The sequence below is a fragment of the Callospermophilus lateralis genome, chromosome 17 (assembly GCF_048772815.1).
Source record: "Callospermophilus lateralis isolate mCalLat2 chromosome 17, mCalLat2.hap1, whole genome shotgun sequence".
In the NCBI taxonomy this organism is placed as follows: Eukaryota; Metazoa; Chordata; class Mammalia; order Rodentia; family Sciuridae; genus Callospermophilus; species Callospermophilus lateralis.
Genome location: NC_135321.1, coordinates 59,086,489 through 59,104,634, shown reverse-complemented (window position 1 = coordinate 59,104,634; position 18,146 = coordinate 59,086,489). Strand labels below are relative to the sequence as shown.

The window sequence follows — 18,146 nt, the reverse complement described above, 5'->3', positions numbered from 1 at the left end:
TTGATTTGCCTTCAAATCAGCCCAACTCTTTTTCTGTGGAATGATCACAAACTGGATTATGTAAGACAATTGGTATTCTGAGAAGAGGGAAATAAGTTTAATAATTTCACAGATGGAAAGACAACCTGTCAGTATCTTGAAGCGCTTTCTAACTAAGTGACAGTAAGTATGCTAAGATGCACGTAAAGAACCATAGACAGGATCCAGGTAGCCTTTGCACACCAGTTAATCAGTCTCAACACACAGGTTGATGGTGATCATGCTGATATGATGTAGTGGAACTGATGGGTTTTGGTGTGTTCAGGGACATAGACTTTGAGGTACCAATCATTCCTCTGTCAGTAGTGTGATTAAACATCTGGACACAGGTGTGTCCCTGCTCATGGCTGACAAGAAGAAAGTGAAAAGACTTGAGAAGACTTGGTAGCTTTGTTCTTCACAGGGCTATGGCAGTCTGTGCACATTGATGACCTCCGGAGGTTCCCAGTCATGTCCTCTGATGTGACTAAGCTGCAGAGTGTTACCATCAGCCAGCTGTTCATGCCAGGAGACAGCTCTGAGCGTGAGTTGCAAGGTTTCAGTCTGGGAAAGTGAGGGCAGAGAGGCAGATGGAAGGTGTCAAGTTAGACAGCTTCCTGTGGGGCTGGAGTCAGGGTTGCCACACTTGAGTTACTTTTGAGTCTCGTCACCTGGCCTCAGCCGGAACTCAGGATGTGGCACTGAACTGCCTGGCTCATGGTCAAGATCGCCAGGGCCATGGGAAGGCCAAGGAGCAACACCCGTTGTATCAACTGGTGTGCTGTGGGTCATGTGTCCCAGGCTGTGGGACAACTGAACAGTAGATTTTGTGCTGAACTGGGTGACAAATGTCCCCATGACTGGGGCTGCCACTGAAGCTTGGGACAGGAAACCTTGGTGAAGCTCTCAGCCTAGGCACAGACTTGGTGCCACCCCATCCTTTTCCTTCTCCAAGTGGTGACTTGATTGTGTTCCCTTTGCTTGCATCAAAAGGCAACCAGGAGGAGGCGATGGAGGCAGAGACTAGCATGTCAGGGGAGGTGGCAGAAATGGAAATGGAAGAGGAAGGTCCCGAGGAGATGGAATGGGAGGCCGTGGACGTGAGGGGCAGTGATGTGAGTTCTCCTCTGTTCCCCTGTTGGCTATAGGTGGCTGAGCTGGAGGAGCCCAGGCAGTTGTGAAAGGGTCAGGCTGAGCCCTGCCTTCTCTTTATGCTGGAAGTATGAGGGACTTATCAGGACAAGATCTGCCTTTCCCTTCTTTATGAAGACTCCTAGTTAGCTCTGCCCTGTCCCTCAACCACTGACCAAATCCCTGATGTCAGCCACCACCTTGCCAGTGGTCCTCAGGGTGGTTGGGCAGCACACAGGGATCAGCTGGGAGAGGTCAGTAGGTCAGCTTCACCATGGAGACTGGCCACTGATGCTTTGGGCAGGTGGACACGAGGCCACCTTCTTGTGTGGGTAGCGTAGCTTTCACCCACCCTGGATATGGCAGCAGCAGATGACGTGCTGTCTCCCTTGGCAGGCACAAGTCCTGGACACCACCAGACTGCTGAGGAGCTGTGTGCAAAGTGCCGTGGGGATGCTCAGGGACCAGGAGAGCAGCACACGCAACATGAGGAGAGTCACCATCCTCCTCAGCCTCTTGAATGGGGACAGTGTGTGCAGTGGTATGAGTCATGTCCCTGCTTCTCATCAGGGAATCAGGTGGCTGAGTGTAGCGAGCTGCCCTTCTGGGTTTCTGTGGCTTGGCAGATGCAGCTGGCATAGTGGGAATCTCAGGACATCTCTAGAATTCTTCTCTAGAGTTGGCCTGGCAAGAGGACCTGTGGCTTCCCTCTGTGGGGGAACTGGTCAAGCAGCACAGTGGAGCCTCCAACTTGGTGCCCACAGGTGGACCAAATTATGTCCCTTCTGCCTTTTCACAGCCACATTCTTGTGGATATCCAAGATGCGCCTCTCTGTCCTTCTAAAGAAGCAAGAAGAGAACCAGCTCTGCAGTCTGAAGGAGTGGGTGGGGCGAGAGGCTTCAAACCAGGATGCACTCCAGGAGGCCGGCACCTTCAGGTACTGTGAGCAGCGGGCAGTGCAGGGACCTACTATGCCGTCCCAGGGGAAGGAGCACACCAGGTGTTTCTTTCTCCACCTCTGAGGAGGGCAGAGCTATGTTTTTGCTCCAAGAGTCCAAAACAGACCTATATGGTGGTCATGTGTGGTTGTTGGCCATGTGGGTGGTGGTCCTGGGGTGTTTATTGGCCACCTGGATGTTGCTCAAAAGGGGTTGTTGGCCACTTGAATGGTGGTTATGGGGGATTGTTGGCTTCCTTTCACTGCTTTTGTGTGCTTAACTTTTTTCAAGATAGCAAACTTAAAAAACAATTGTTCTCATAGAATGTAAAAATTGGTCTCATAGGATGTTTGTCATAAACCACAGCTAGGGTTGCCATTCAAGGTTATTAAAATTGAGATGGTGATGTGTAGGGAAGTAACAGAAATCATCTTCCTAGACCTACTGCTTGAAGTAATAGCAAGTACAAAATAGGACCCACAAGTGCCATTTATTGTATGTGGTCTTTTTTCTACAAAACCATGACTCTTTTCTTTAGACCCTTTGAAGAGCCTGGGCTATGGGGTTAGGAGGATTGCTCAGGGTCTCAGATGGAGGGTCTGAGGGTCTGAATCCACCTGTTGGCAGGGTGATCTTAGGCCACTGAGGTCCTCCATGGTCCCTTCAGTTCTGCCCTTCTGACGCCCTGGCTCCAGGCCTGCTGCCACATGTGGCCCACAGGGGGAATGTGGGCGATGGTAGAGTCCTGGGCAGCCAGGGCCCATGAGTGCTGGCTTCCTCACCACAGGAGCTTTTCTGTTTCAAGTTCTCTGCAGTGCTCCTTGACTTCTTTCCTAGTTACACCTTCTGAAGGAAGTTTGTGAGCCCAGAAACTGTACATGATTTTGTCTCCCTGGATGGTCTCCCTTTCCTAGCACATGTCCAAGCCATGTGGCCATTGCCCCTTTGCACTGTTGCTCTGTCCTTGCTGAGTTTGCCAGCCTCCCTTTTCACTACCCCATGGTCTCCACAGTACTCGGGACCAGTTTTTTCCCCGTGGTCACAAGCAACACCCAGGAACAACTGGACCTGCTTGCACTGCACCCTCAATGCCTTAGGACCCTGCTGGATGTTATGACTCTTCACTAACACCTTGTGTCTGGGACTTAACATCACATATCCTTGGGGCTAGACAGCCAGCCTCCTTGAAGTCCTTTACACCAGAAGTCCTCTGCTTTTTAGTTCACTGTGTTAAGTAGCCTTGTCTTAATATTCTTTTTGATTCTCAAGTTGTTTAAATTTGGTCTCTTGGAACCCCTTTGAGGTGACTGCATTACTCTCGAGCACTTGCCAGGGCTCTCAGCTCCTCCAGCCCAGAACCTCTTTCACTACCACCCCTTCCCCATCCTCTGTGCATGTTCTAGTTTGGGGTCTTAAGTCAAGTGATGTCCTTGACTAATGGGATGTTTGTTTTCTCAGTAGATGTTTTTAAGTTCTCTCTAGAATCCTGTGTACTATATATTCAGAAAAAAATTCATACAAAAGGCCTTACTTTATTTTCCAACACAATTGCCTAGTAATTCTTGTCCTTTACCATAAGAAATTATAGAATTTTTATTATTATGTAAAAAACATATCTTTGTAACATGAAAGTGAGATGTAGTTAATTCAACCAATTAAGCGCTGTCACTCTAAAGTACTCAGGGTTATTTACAGAAACACCTACAATGAAAGCTGAATTCTAGATGAACATGTTTTCTTACTTAACTTCATCTAGATCAAAGTTACGTTCATCTCTCCATCTTTATTATATGGTATCCACAGCTGATTTTTTTTTTTCTTGCAAAGTTTATTTATTTAGTGAAGTTCATTATTATTTGATTTGTTTATAGAACCTAGTTGGCTTGTTCTAAAAAAACATTATATACAAAAACAGCAAATATTTCTTCATCTTTTAAGGCACTAGTTGCTGTTACTAGATGTAGAATTAAGTTCCATCCAGTCCTGCTTCTAATCTAAGACAATCGCATTTGTGAGTCTCTTACACTTAAAAGTGATGAGAACTTCAGTTTGCGACCCTGGCTTGTAGGCTAGAAGGCTTGTTGACACAGAGGAAGGAGGCATCAAGATCACAGCACTGACTGTGGTGCTGAGCCATTGTCCCCTGTCCTCTGTCCCACCCCTGCTGCAGGCATACCCTTTGGAAGCGAGTCCAAGGCACAGTCACGCCTCTGCTGGCCAGCATGATCTCTCTCATCGACAGAGATGGCAACCTCGAGCTTCTGATCAGACCAGACTCACCAGCCTGGGCCCGGGACCTGTGGATGTTTATTTTTAGTAACACTAAGTTGCTGAACATTCCGCTTATGATGAATAACATAAGGTGAATGAAAATCCTCACAGCACCCTCAGTAGCTCTCCTGGGCTTGAGAACATAGGCTCTGCTTTCCAAGGAATGTTTCACCAGCTTCTTTTATAGCCTAGAGGTCATGGCACCCTGGCAGGTCTTTGTTCCATTTCCTTTTTCCTCATTTTCTTCTCTGAGGGCATCTGTGATAGTTCAGAAAGCCAGGTTGGATTCTTGTGCAGTGGGGACACTGCCCTTTGGAGAGAGTATGTCCTTAATCATGCTTGTGTTCCCTTATGCTGTTCCCCTGTTCTGTCAGGAACCTCCCCAAGTTTTCTGTTCAGATTACAGGGACTTCAGTTCTGGAATGTAGGCCAATAAGATGCAGGAGAGGGGCAGGCACAGGCACTGGAGACTTGGTCCTACCTGAAGCTTTGGGCCCTTTCTAGGCCCTGCACAGGTGGCCTGCTTTCATTCTGCCTGTAAACAAGGGTTATGAGGTAGCCCTCCAGTTTCTGTGCACTGGGAGCCCTGGCCAGGAAGGCAGACAGCAGCTGTCTATGCAGCCTCAGCACCTTGTCTTGTTTTGATGTGGTGTGGGGGATGGAACCTGAGGCCTCACACTTGCCAGGAAAGCACTCTACTGCAGAGCTACCCCCTCACCCCTGACCCACAGCACCTTCTGAGAATTGTGGCACATGTCCTCTGGTGTTTGGAGCACCATCTCAGAAACTGATTCTCACTAATGTCACCTCACTGCAGATCCAAGAGTGAGATATCCTCCATCGTGGTACAGAACCATATGAGCCTTCCCGAGGGTGCTTTCAACAGTGTCCCCTTCAGCTAGAGAATCAGGGACTATCTGGAAGACCTCTGGGTCCAGGCCCAGTACATCACAGATGCAAAAGGTGAGTCCTGCTCAAGATGGGCCTGATGCAGCCCTGATGAAGCAGCCTTTACCCACAAAGACACTGCCTGACCATCAGTGGGCAGACAGCAGCCAGCACCTGGTAAATTCTGGGACTTGTAGTTCTCACACTTTGCATGTGGAATAGACTCAAGCTCATGTCTTGCCTTCATTTTGAAATGTCTGCTGAAGAAATGAGAGTCTCCAGGAGATCAGAAGCCTTTAAGTCATGCTGTGAAGGGAGGCTGTGAGGTGATTTCTAGTGGCTCACTGGCTGGCAGTCTGGTGAACTAGAGCATGTTCCAGCAGGGATGAAGCTTACTTCCTGCTGCAAGTTGACCATTCCTGTTCTGAGGCTTAGACCCAGGAAACAGCCCCTTTAAGCGTTCTCAGCAAATGCTAGCAATGAAAGGAACATGGCCCCTTTCCCCATGCTGAGCCATTGATTCCTCCTGAGTCATACAAGCTGGGGGCTGAGTTTGGCCATAGTCATTTCAGAAAAGCCAGTGGCAGTGCTATGTTTTTTGAAAAGTCACTTTTCAGATACATATGAAATCATCTTTTCAGCATGTACTAGAGAACCAGTATGCTCAATGTGAACTTGCTTTCCTGGGCTTGCATTCTGCCACTTGTCCTAAACCAAAGTGAAGCAGTTGGTCTCCTGCTGAGAGAGTGTTTCTTCCCCTGGGGGAATGCCCTGCCTGGACCTGCTTGTCCAGCTGAGTGTGAAGTAGGGAGCCAACTCCCCATCTGCTGGAAGGCAAATCTCACTGATTGGTGTAGTCTCTGACCCCAGCCCTAAAGAGAAGCCCACTCAGTCGTGATTCCCTGGGAACTTACTTGGGCCCATTACACTGAACAGACTTGCAGCACAAAACTCAGGCTACCTCATATGTTTTTTCCTGTTGGAGCTAGTATGAATTTTGTGACCTAAATTGAATGTTGATCCTGCCTTCCTTTCTATGTCTCCTAGGCTACACATCCACCATTCTCTATTCCCATAATGGAACTTTGTCTTTGAAATGCCCCAGGGTGCTACACTAGCCTGTGGCTCCTTACTGGGGAGCAAGTTTCTGTCAGCTGTGGCTTCACTTGTCTCAAGCCTCTCTGGCTTCCTCCCTGCAGGATGGTCAGAGAAGTTAGTGGAAATCTTCCAGCAGACTCCCCTGGGCATGTTTCTTGCCAAGCTCCCTGGAGATCACCAGCAGGAGCTGGTTCAGTGCTACTTGAGAGATTTCCTGCTCTTAACCATGAAAGTGTCCACCTGGGAGGAGCTGAAGGTAGGTATCCACTCAAGGTCAAGTGTGAAAATTGCATGGTATAGACTGGGGACAAACACAGGAACTCAACTTCTGAGAGCTTGTGCTGCCATGTGGGGGAACAAAATGAAGCCACACAGGATGTTAGGCTGAGAATGTCCCCCAAGGTGCTCAGAACACAGGGCCAGTCCTCATCACTCCCCAAGGCCTCCTGGAATGGGATGTTCTAGTACCTTGAGAAGCTCTCCAGGTTCCTTGTAGCACCCTCTTGAAATTGTTGAGTTTCTCTTGACAAATTTAAGATAAATAGGTAACTGATGTCTTACAGTAAGAATAATAAGTGAAATTCAATGGGAAAGTTGATACTTTTTTGTTTCTGGAGCTGGGGAGAAAATCAAGAGCCTCAGGCATGCTAGGCAAGTGCTGACTGCAGAGCAGCAGCCCAGCCCAAGATGGAAACTTAAAGAACATTGAAGAACATACTCTAGCCAGCATGAGGGAAGGTTAGCGAGATCTTTTGGGGAATGAGCAGAATTATCCTGATTTCAAAAATGGGTATAAGTTATAAGCCAGCTACACAGGGCATAATTGTGCAGGAATCTAGAAAGCTTTGCTCACGTGCTCAGCCCCACCAGTCAGTCAAAAGAAGATAAGCAGTCTCCAGATGCCAGTTGTACCTGCTCATCTGGAAAAACTGAGTTTTCAAAAAGAAGGGCAGGCTCACAGGCTTCCTGGGCAGGTACTGAGCAGTGGTCACATGGCAGGGTGGTTGGACAGTGCTCACAGCAAGGCTTTCCAGCTTTGTTTCTTACCACAAAGAATTAAAAACAATTTAAGTGTTCAAATAAATGAAGGAGGGACAAATTAAAGTAGGACCACTTTAAAATAGTTGTTTGCAACCATTGAAAACAATATTTTCACAGATAATGAGTGGTAGAGGAATTCTCATAACCTAATCTTGAGTGGAAAAAATCAGGAACACAGTGATTCTGATTTGAGGTGATTCTGAGGAAAGGAACAGTTAGGAAAATGGTTAGAGACTCTACTAAAAAGCAGTCAAGAAATAGGAAGTCTGGTTTGTAATTTTATTTTTTTGTGGTTTTTGAATAGTTCTGAATTCCTACAGGAAAACATCTCTTTATGGTTCAAAAATACATACTGAAAACCCTTGAAAACCCCAGTTTCTGCAGATGGCCCTGTGGTCCTGTGTCTGTGAGCTGCGAGCAGCCTCAGGGAGTCCTGAGGATGGGCTCTGCCTGCCATGGGTGCACCTGGCCTATCAACATTTCAGGACCCGGCTGCACAACTTCTCCAGAATCTTGACCGTCCACCCACAGATTCTGCAGAGCCTCACTGAAGCTGCACAAAAGCACAACATGGCTGGCAGTGAGATGGTACAGCCCTTCGGGAGGCTCAGGCCCTTGGCCTGTCCCTGGGAGCAGAAGGAGAAATCCATTAGGGGTGTGTGAATCAGCATAGCCCAGAGGTGTTGGGAATAGCTGGTTGTGCTTCCTGTATCCCAAGACCCAAAGGAGCAGGTTAAAAGCCTGGAATACAAGGACATACTGCCTCTGCTGGGACCTCTGGCTAAGGAAGCCTCAGCCAAAGAAGAGGGTGGGTGGAAGGGCTAGGGCCCTCTGGGGTCATGTGACTGTTCTCCTCTTGCCAGACACTGGATGCATTTGCTGCAATGGCCTGTGCTGAAATGCTGACAAGAGACATCTTGAAACCAAGTCCCCAGGCCTGGCTGCAGCTGGTGAAGAAGCTGTCCATACCACTGGAGCTCGTCTGCTCGGATGGGTACTTGCGAGGCAGTGGGAACACAGCCAGAGCTGTCACTGCAGAGGTCAGGTGAGATCCAGAGTCGGCTGTCCCTGGCATGCTCCGCCTGTGCTCATCAGTGGACTCCAGGTCCTGGAACACCTGGCAGCAGGGAGAGCAGGTGCTCCTGCCATGGGAGGGGCTCTTTGTGCACTCAGTCTGCCCTTGATGAACCCTGACATGTGCCAGGCATTTCGTTAGATGCTGGAGAAAGAGGAAAACCACATGCAGTGAGGCCATGGTGCCCCAGAGCCACAGAAAGGCAGGCAGGTTATTAAGCTGCACCTTGAGAAATACTGTGTTGGCAGGGAGCCATTAGAAAGGACAAGGTTGGGCAGGGCAAGCATAGGGGCAGGCCTTCAGTGTTGGGGAGAGTCCCAATCCATGCTGGGCTGTGAGAGTCAAGAGGGATTTACTGTATGCAGGATTGTCAGAGAGTAGGCACAGTGGCAGTGCATGCTGAGGTAGCAAAGTGAGACTCCAAGTCCTGCCTGCACAGAGCACTGGGGGAGTGCTGAGGACAGGGCTGGTGGATAACCCCTCCTGTCAGCTCACCTTCCCATGCTGCCTTACATCTGCTCTCTCGTCCCCTCCTCCTGTCTCAGAGTCCTCTGTTAGAGCTGAGTGTGTAACACCCTCTTTTGACAGAACCCAGTGGAATCGTGTTTTCCCCATTGCACTCTTTGTGGAGCATGTGCTCCTGGGGACCGAGAGCCAGATTCCTGAGCTGTGTCAGCTGGTGACCAAGTATGTCTTTTCACTAGACAAGGTGAGCACTGGGCACTTCTCTTGGTCGAATGCAGAGTTTGGGAGCCCACTCTGCCCTCGACTGCTCTCACCCAGTCGCACAGGGGAATGTGGCTCATCAGTGCTGGGCTCTCACCCAGTCGCACAGGGGAATGTGGCTCATCAGCCAGCCATTGCATAGATAAGCTCAGCTGTTCAAGAGTTTGCCTTCCCTGATTGCTGAGTTGAGGCATGTCACTTAGGAACAGGAATGATTGTACAGAATTGAACTTCTTCAGGGAACTTGCTTGTGGATGCTTTGCAAGAGCTGAATGGTTAGGTTCTACCCACCTCTAGGATGACCTAGAGCAGGCCAGCAGCCTAGCCCTTAGGGGCAAATTCACCACCATCCTCGGCAGGATGATAGCAATGCAGGAGAATGCCACTGGAGCTGGGACTTCAAAATACATGCTGTCCATGGGACCATGGGAACAGGAAACCATTGAGCCTCTGCCCCCAACACCAGATAAAGCTGATGATGTCGCAACCAGTACCCCTCAGAGAAAGCCACCAGCTCTGTGGCTGTCCACCAAAAACAGCCACTCAGCACAACACGGTTCCTACCTGTGTCACCCTGTGACCTTGGGCTAGGGTAACTAGCTCATGAGCACATCCTGTGGGTGTACTGCCATTGGCCTCCAGTGTCCCCACTGTCAGGGTGTCTGAGAAAGACCACCTAGGTGTGCAGTCTTTGAAATGCAGGTAGGTGCACCAGAAGGAGATTGGCACAGATGCCAGGTGCCAGCGTATTCAGACTTGATCAGAATGTCACAGGTCTTGTGCAGGATGGCCTATACAGGCCAGAACTTGCTAACACTCCTAGGGTGCCAGGGGCCCACACTGCTTCTCGCTTATTCTTCTGTCCTCCTCAGCAGCTACCTTCCAGCTACTTGTCTTCAAAGTCTATTCCTGCTGTCACAGCCTGGGGAGCAAAAGAAGGGAGTGGCAGTGCCAGGGATGGAACCCAGGGCTTCACATATGCTAGGCTGGAATCCTGCCACTGAGCCACACCCCAGCCCCTGCACACAGTGCCTTTAAGAACACAGCCCGGGCTGGGCATGGTGGCACCTGCCTGTAACCCTAGCAGCCCGGGAGGCTGAGGCAGGAGGATTGTGAATACAAAGTCAGCCTTAGCAACAGCGAGGCACTGAGCAACTCAGCAAGACTCTGTCTCTTAATAAAATACAAAATAGGGCTGGGGCTGAGGTTTAGTGGTTAAGTACCCCTGAGTTCAATTCCCAGTACCAAAAATTTTTAAAAAAAGAACACAGCCCATGACACACACACACACACACACACACACACACACACACACACACACACAGTACAGCTCATATTTCATCGCCCTAAACTAAGTCCCTTGGCCTCATCTAGTTGAAAGAAGATGGGAAACCTTTCTCAGAGTATGCTTATGTGCCATGGAACTTAGAGGGTTTTTTAAAATTTTTTTTTTTGGCTTTTTGTTGTTGTTTTTGAGAAAAAGGAAAAAGAAATTTTATTGCTTTGCTAGCAAAGGAGAAACACAAGGGAGGCTGTCCCAGAGGCTGTGATTCCTCTATCAGGGGGAACAGAGAGTTTTTAAAGAGGCTATTCAAAGGAATTCTGTTTTCCCGGATTAGGAAGGAGATATTAGGTAGATCAGGGAGGAGAGAAAAACAGGTATGCTTTAGAGCAGCAAAGCTATGTTCAAAGTATGAAGTGGACCACTCTTGTGGAGGTTCTTAAAGGAAAAGTAGAGAAAAAATGGTGAGAAGGAGCATGTATCTGCCCTATGGCCACAGGCATCCTGGACCACCTTCCCACATGGCCTGGACACAGCTCTCTCCAAGTCTTTCCTGTACCATCCAGGACCCTCAGACCCTGGGGATGCACTGGGCACTCAGCCAGATCCAGTGTGGTCTCTGGTGGTCAGGTAGCCTGCTAGCTGAGAGATGGGTTTTCTGGCCCTGAGAGCTGGCATGCACCTGTTCATGGGAGACTTTTTCCCCAATGTAATGACCTCAAAAACTTCACAGGTTTCTGGTTCATTTTCTTCTAATCAGATCCCTGTGCAACTAACCATAGCCACAGATGCTACCCAATTAGTTCCCGAGCTTGAAGCCTGTGTTGTACACTGGTCTGTGCTCTGTGCATTTCCTCCAGCTACAGGGAATCCCTACAGCTCCATTCATTGGCTACCTGAGCCTGGAAAGGGTGCTGTCCTGGATTGATGTTTGCTGCTCTCCTCCTTTGGTTAGAAGTTTAAGTGAAACTGTGGGGGATGTCTGGGGCTTGAGTCTTACCTCCTGCAGACTGCCACTTCAGAGCTGACTCCTGCATCCCTGGATATTGGTAAAAGCTGAAAGTAGCCAGCACATGATGGGTATTCGAGTCTTGTCCATCAGCTCTGACAGGAGGGTTAGACATGGCAGACAGAAGTAGGTCTTAGGTGGGTAGGTAGTCTGCAGAGAAAGATACAAGGGAGACCATTTCTCACGGCTCATGTCTGTAATGCATATTTTTCCACAGGTTTCAGGGAACTGGCTTTCCCTTCTGTCCTAACATTAAACTCCCCAACCAGCACCCCACCACTGGGCCACTGCTGCTTTTTTTTAAGTGTGCTAAAATATACATAACACAGAATGCACCATGTAAACACTTTTAAACATATAGTCAGCGACATCAAGCACAGGGTGTTGCACTGCCACCAGATCATGCTCCAGAGTGTCCTTACCTCCCTCCACACACACATGGACTCCCCAGCCATGTAGATCCCTGCTCTACTTTCTGTCACTCTGATTGCCACAGGTAACTCACATAAGTGGAGTTGTTCAGCATTTGTCTTTGGTTTCTGGTTTGTGCTACCTAGCATGATGTTTTCAAGGTTCATCTGTACGGTGTCAGCATTCAACCTTCTTAGGGCTGGATAATGATGCCACTGTATGGGTGGCCACTGAAACTGTCCACTCATCTGTTAATGGGCACTCAGGCTGTTTCCACCTTCTGGCTGTTGTGATTGCTGTGAACTTATTTGAGGCCTGCTTTTACTTCTTTGGGATGTGTACCTAGAAGGGGACTTACTGTATCAATTTATTACATTTGTCTCTAGCTAGGGATGCTCCACCACTAAGCTACATCTCAGCCTATTGTTTTACTTTAGGACAGAATCTGGCTTAGTTGCTGAGGCTAACCTTAAATATGTGATCCTTCTGCCTCAGCCTCTGACCTCACTGGGTATGTGCTACCGTGCCCAGCTCAAAGAGTTTTGATGTGCATTGCCATGATAATTAATGATGCTGAACATTTTTTCATGTTCTTCTCAGGTATGTATGCATCTTTGGAGAAATGTCTAAGTCCTTTGCCCTTTGCTGAGTGGGTTGTTAATTAACAAATCAAATTTATCAGGATATTAAACACACATCATTTCCAAGTATGATCAATCCTGGGAATTCAAGGATGGCTCAAAAAATATCTACAAATGTCATCAGTTATATAAATGAAAAAGTAAACTCTAAATGATAAAGGTACCTCTCTTAGAAAGGTAGAGAGAACATTTGACAGAAATTCATGATTTAGAAAAAAAAATGCCCTAGGCAAAGTAGAAATAGGGAACTTTCCTTACTTGTATAATGCCCAGTGGACATTTGTGCTAACATCTATACTAACATTTATGCCTGACTACAAACTTTCAGAAACAGCATTAAATCATTAAATTCACTATCCTGTTCAGGTCCTTGGCACATTTATTGATTGGGTTGCTTGTCTTTTTGGTGCTTAGCTTTTTGAGTTCTTTATATACCCTAGAGATTAGTGATGTGTGAGAGGTAAAGATTTGCTCCCAAGATGTAGGCTCTCTGTTCACCTCACAGATTGTTTCTTTTGCTAAGATACTTTTTAGTTTGACTCCATCCCATTTATTGATTCTTGATTTTAACTCTTGCACCAAAGGAATCTTATTAAGGAATTGGGGCCTAATCCCACATGATGCGGATTAGGGCCTACTTTTTCTTCTATTAGACACAGGGACTCTGGTTTCATTCCTAGGTCCTTGATCCATTTGGGGTTGAGTTTTGTGCATGTGAGAAATAGGGGTTTAATTTCATTTTGTTGCATATGGATTTCCAGTTTTCCCAGAACCATTTGTTGAAGAGGCTATCTTTTTTCCAATGCATGTTTTTGGTGCCTTTGTCTAATATAAGATAATTGTAATTTTGTTGGTTAGTCTCTGTTCCTCTATTCTGTACCATTGGTCTACCAATCTGTTTTGGTGCCAATACCATTCTTTTTTTTTTTTTTTTTTTTTTGTTACTGTCGCTCTGTAGTATAGTTTAAGTTCTGGTATAATGATGCCACCTACTTCACTCTTCCTGCTAAAAATTGCTTAGAAACTTCTTAGACGATGATATACAATCAATCAAAAAATATATGAAAAATGTTCATCACCGTTAGCAATTAGAGAAATGCAAACCAAAACTACTCTAAGATTTCATCTCACTCCAGTCAGAATGGCAGCTATTATAAATACAAACAACAATAAGTGTTGGCAATGATGTAAGGAAAAAGGTACATTCATACACTGCTGGTGGGGCTGCAAATTGGTGCAGCCATTATGGAAAGCAGTATGGAGATTTCTTGGAAAATTGGGAATGGAACAACCATTTGACCCAGCTATCCCTCTCCTCAGTCTACACCCAAACGACTTAAAAACAGCATATTACAAGGGACACAGCCATATCAATGTTTATAGCAGCACAATTCACAATAGCTAAACTGTGGAACCAACCTAGATGCCCTTCAGTAGATGAATGGATAAAAAAAATGTGGCATATATACACAATGGAATATTACTCATCAATAAAGGAGAATAAAATCATGGCATTTGCAGCTAAATGGATGGAGTTAGAGAAGATAATGCTAAGTGAAGTTAGCCAATCCCAAAAACTCAAATGTCAAATGTTTCCTCTGATATAAGAAGGCTGGTTCATAGTGAGGTAGGGATGGGGAATGTGGGAGGAATAGATTAACTCTAGATAGGGCAGAGGGGTGGGAGGGAAAGGGAGGAGGTATGGGATTAGAAATGATTGTGGAATGTGATGGACATTATTATCCAAAGTACATGTATAAAGACAGGAATTGGTGTGAATATACTTTATATACAATGAGAGATATGAAAAATTGTCCTCTATATATGTAATAAGAATTGTAATGCATTCCACTGTCATATATAAATAGAAAAATTAATTAAAAAAATAATTTTAGAAAAAAATAAATTTACTACCCTGAATTGCTGGAGATGTGCATTTCTAAATGTGTGTCCAATAGACACTTTGATTTATTTTATGGTGCTCTGGTGGAACTAAGGGCCTCACGCATGCCAGAAAAGTGCTGTACCACCCAGCTGCTTCCCAGCCCAACCTTTTGTTTTTACTGAAGCAGACATATGCTAGATTGTTTGTACAGGACTGTTCAGAATCGCAAAAACTCAAGTACACACTAAATACTGGTTACTGGAAACAGGTATCTGGAAGAATATTCATTCGGGCCTGCTATACAGTGGTTAAAGCAGCTGAGCTGTTTACTAGGAAGTCACTGAAGGGGCCTGCAGTGAGGCCTCCCAGGCCTGAGGGCAGAATGGTGCAGGACAATGGCAGGGTGTTTACACAGGTGCACCCAAGTCCTCAGAGAAGCTTAGGAATGTGGGGAGGGGACTTGACCAGAAAGGGTTGCCCATGTTGCCACAACTGTTCCTTTAAAATATGATCTAGCCAAGGGTAGTGGTACATCCCTATAGTCCCAGCTCCTTGGGAGGCTGAGGCAGATGGATGGCTTGAGTCCAGGAGTTTGAGAGCAGCTTGGACAACATAGCAATACCCCCTCTCTAAGTAAATAAATAAAACAAGATCTAAAGCAAATATTCCAAAAATGCTCAGGTCTCTTAGAGCTTAGTGGTGTGTACACAATGGTCATTACATTATTATCATTTAAAGTTTGAAATACCTCTTGATGAGGAAAGGGGGTAGACCTGAAAAGAAAAGGGAGGAAGATGGAAAATGACATTGGGAATTTAGTCCTTCTCTTTAAAAAGCAGTGGGGCCACAAGGATTTGAAAGGATGGGAAACTCGTAAGAATTCTCCAGGCCTTGGGCTGCCCCAGGGCACAGCTGACCCCTGTTGCTCCTCGATGGGTGCCACCCCTCACCAGGACTTTCCCCTCCAGTGTCTTCAAGAAAACTCTGACCTCAAGACCCACAGGCCTTTTGTGGCTGTGATGACCACTCTCTGTGAATGCAAGGAGCAAGCCAGCAAGAGTCTGGCCAGGTGAGAGGAGGTCTGGGAGGAGGGAGCACTGGGAGGAGGGAGGAGGGAGCGCTGGGAGGAAGGAGTGCTGCCCCTGGGGTGCACTGGCACCTCCAAGCCAGTGCCTGCCTTGAACCCCATCACCTGCTTGGATTCCAGGTGTGGAGTGCAGCTGTGCCCCACTTGCCTGGGAGATGCTCATGATCCTGTGTGTCTGCCCTGTGACCATGTGCACTGTCTGATGTGCATCAAGAGCTGGCTTGTCCCTGGGCAGATGATTTGCCCCTCCTGTTTAACTGACCTGCCAGATAATTTCTCTGTGACAGTTTCCCAAGAGCACAGGTAAAACACTCTTTCTCTTTAAAAGTCTTCCTCTTTTCTCTGTCTTTTTTTTCCCCAAATATAATATTCAGAAATTTAATTTCTATTAACCTTTGTCTGGTAAAAGCCTGGCTTCAGAGAGCTGTCTGAAGTAAGACTTGGGCACTTCTTAGATGATGGGTATCTCTGAATTCCTCTCTCCCCATGACACACACATCTGACAAGATTTTGAGACAGCAAAATTCAGAAAGTAATAAATGAAGCCCTTGAAAGAGATCCAAGAAACTTAGATACAGCTTCTCCAGACTCCTTTTCGCATAGGTGGCAGGTGCTAGGCAAGCAAGCCCTCTACCATTGAGCCACACACCAGCTCTTTCCCAGCCTCTGGGAGGTCAGGAAGGGGAGCTGTGGGCTTTAGACCATGGTCATGCTCCATCAGTGGTTGCTTTCTCTTCTGTTTCCTCCCAATGGAGGGGTTCTATGACAAGCTTAGGCAGGTTAAATGATGGAGGTGTTCCTGGAAGAGATGTGTGTAGATGCTGCCTGCAGTTTTTGAGACCAGCTAATCAACAAAAGTAGATATTTGAATCTCTTGATGTAAAACAACATGCTGTCCAAATCTCAAATCATTCTTCATGCAGGGATTTGGGAACACGGTGTCTGAGTCTTCTGACTGGGTTTTCGCTGTTTCCTTAGGGTGGCCATTGGGAAACACGCCCAGTTCCGGCAGATGTGCAACAGTTTCTTCATGGACCTGATTTCTACCATGTGCTTCAAAGACAATAACCCTCCTGAGAAGAACGTGATTGATGGGCTTCTGTCTCTACTCTTCGTGCAGAAGGAGCTCTTGAGAGATGCTCCCCCAGAAGAGATGCCTTCTTCTTTCAAATCTTGATTCAGTTCATCTCTGTTTTGTGCCATAATATGAGCAATAGCACCTTTCTCTTTCTGCCTAAGGATACCAGGAACACACGAAGTCTCTCTCACCATTTGATGATGCTGTGGATAAGACTCCTGTCGTCCGCTCTGTGGTGCTGAAGCTGCTTCTGAAATACAGGTAGGAGCAGCTCCCTGAATGCACACTTCTCTGAGGCCTCGGCTCCTCTGGCCTGTGTTGTGCTTGGTCTTTGTGCCACCACATATCCTCACGCATGATTGGGGAAAGTTTCTTCAGTGTGTTTAGACATGTCTCTGTGGGCATACTGTTATGCTCAAATTCGGGACCCCCAAAAGACCACCAGAGACCAAGAACGATGTAAGAAGCAAAGAGGTGTTTATTGCGAGCTAGCTCGGTCCTCTGCACACACAGCAACTTGTGGCACTGAGAGGCCCCAAGCCCAGGGTTTTATACACTCTTTGGGGAAGGCAGGGACTTCACATACATCATAGCATCTCTTAGCAAATCATCACACACCGCAGGAAAATCAAACAACAACTCTTAACATTGATTAGCACATTCACTGGCAGGAACAAGTTGGGTGAGGGTGATTGGTTAGTACCAGAGGGGAATTCATTTGAACTGATTCGTTTAAGCCACGAGGAGTGTACATGCTGAACTACATGGTTTCCCAACATGTTATCAACCACCATCAACTACTATGAGGGTCACCTGGCATCCCAGGTATTTTTCCTGTCTCATGCTGATTGGTGGTTGCTAGGGGGTTGCTATGGGTCCTCACCTAGCCTGACTGAGTCAGGGACACCTGGCATAGCAGATCTCTCCTGTTATTTGTAGATAAACAACTCAGCAGGGTGGGTATGTGTGCCTAGGAGTGCTCTGTGGGTCTTTCCAAGGACAGGGGCCACGCCCCCTTCCTTGGACAGGCTTTGCTCTGAGGTAGAGGCTGGCCAGGCATGGGTATGAAGTGAAAATACAGAGTGCTGGGAAAGGACCCTTGGTGTGGTGATGCATGCAGAACCCAGGAATGGTTGTTCTGACCCTAGATCCATGGCCACCCCAGAGTGTGATTTTTGGTGTGGTAACTCAGAGTCTCCCTCACCCTCAATGTCCTCCAAGTCCAGATTCCACAACATGTGGACTCTGTGTTTTCTCGAATTAGGCAGTCGGTGATATCCAAGCATGGTGTCCTCTGGCTGATCCTGTGTGTTCATTGAGCTTCAGTTCTCAGAGTGCTGGCAAGGACCCTTTGGTGGGGAGTTGGTTCCTGAACTCTGAATTTTTAAAAATAATACTGAGATAGTAATTTGCCTGTTCAACATGTCCATGTTTGCAATAATATTGCCAAAGCTTTTCTGCACAAAGGAAATAGCAACCACAGTTATGGACTTCTTCTTCACTGTGCATATGTATTTTTTAAAATGCCAGTTTCACTATGAGCTTTACTAAATCTCAACCCTTGAG

At 47.0% G+C, this 18,146-nt stretch overlaps 1 pseudogene; it reads left to right on the top strand.

Annotated features, from left to right (window-relative positions):
- The window catches only part of LOC143386112 (E3 ubiquitin-protein ligase RNF213-like), a 104,299-nt pseudogene that overhangs the window by 64,322 nt on the left and 21,831 nt on the right, over positions 1-18,146 (top strand).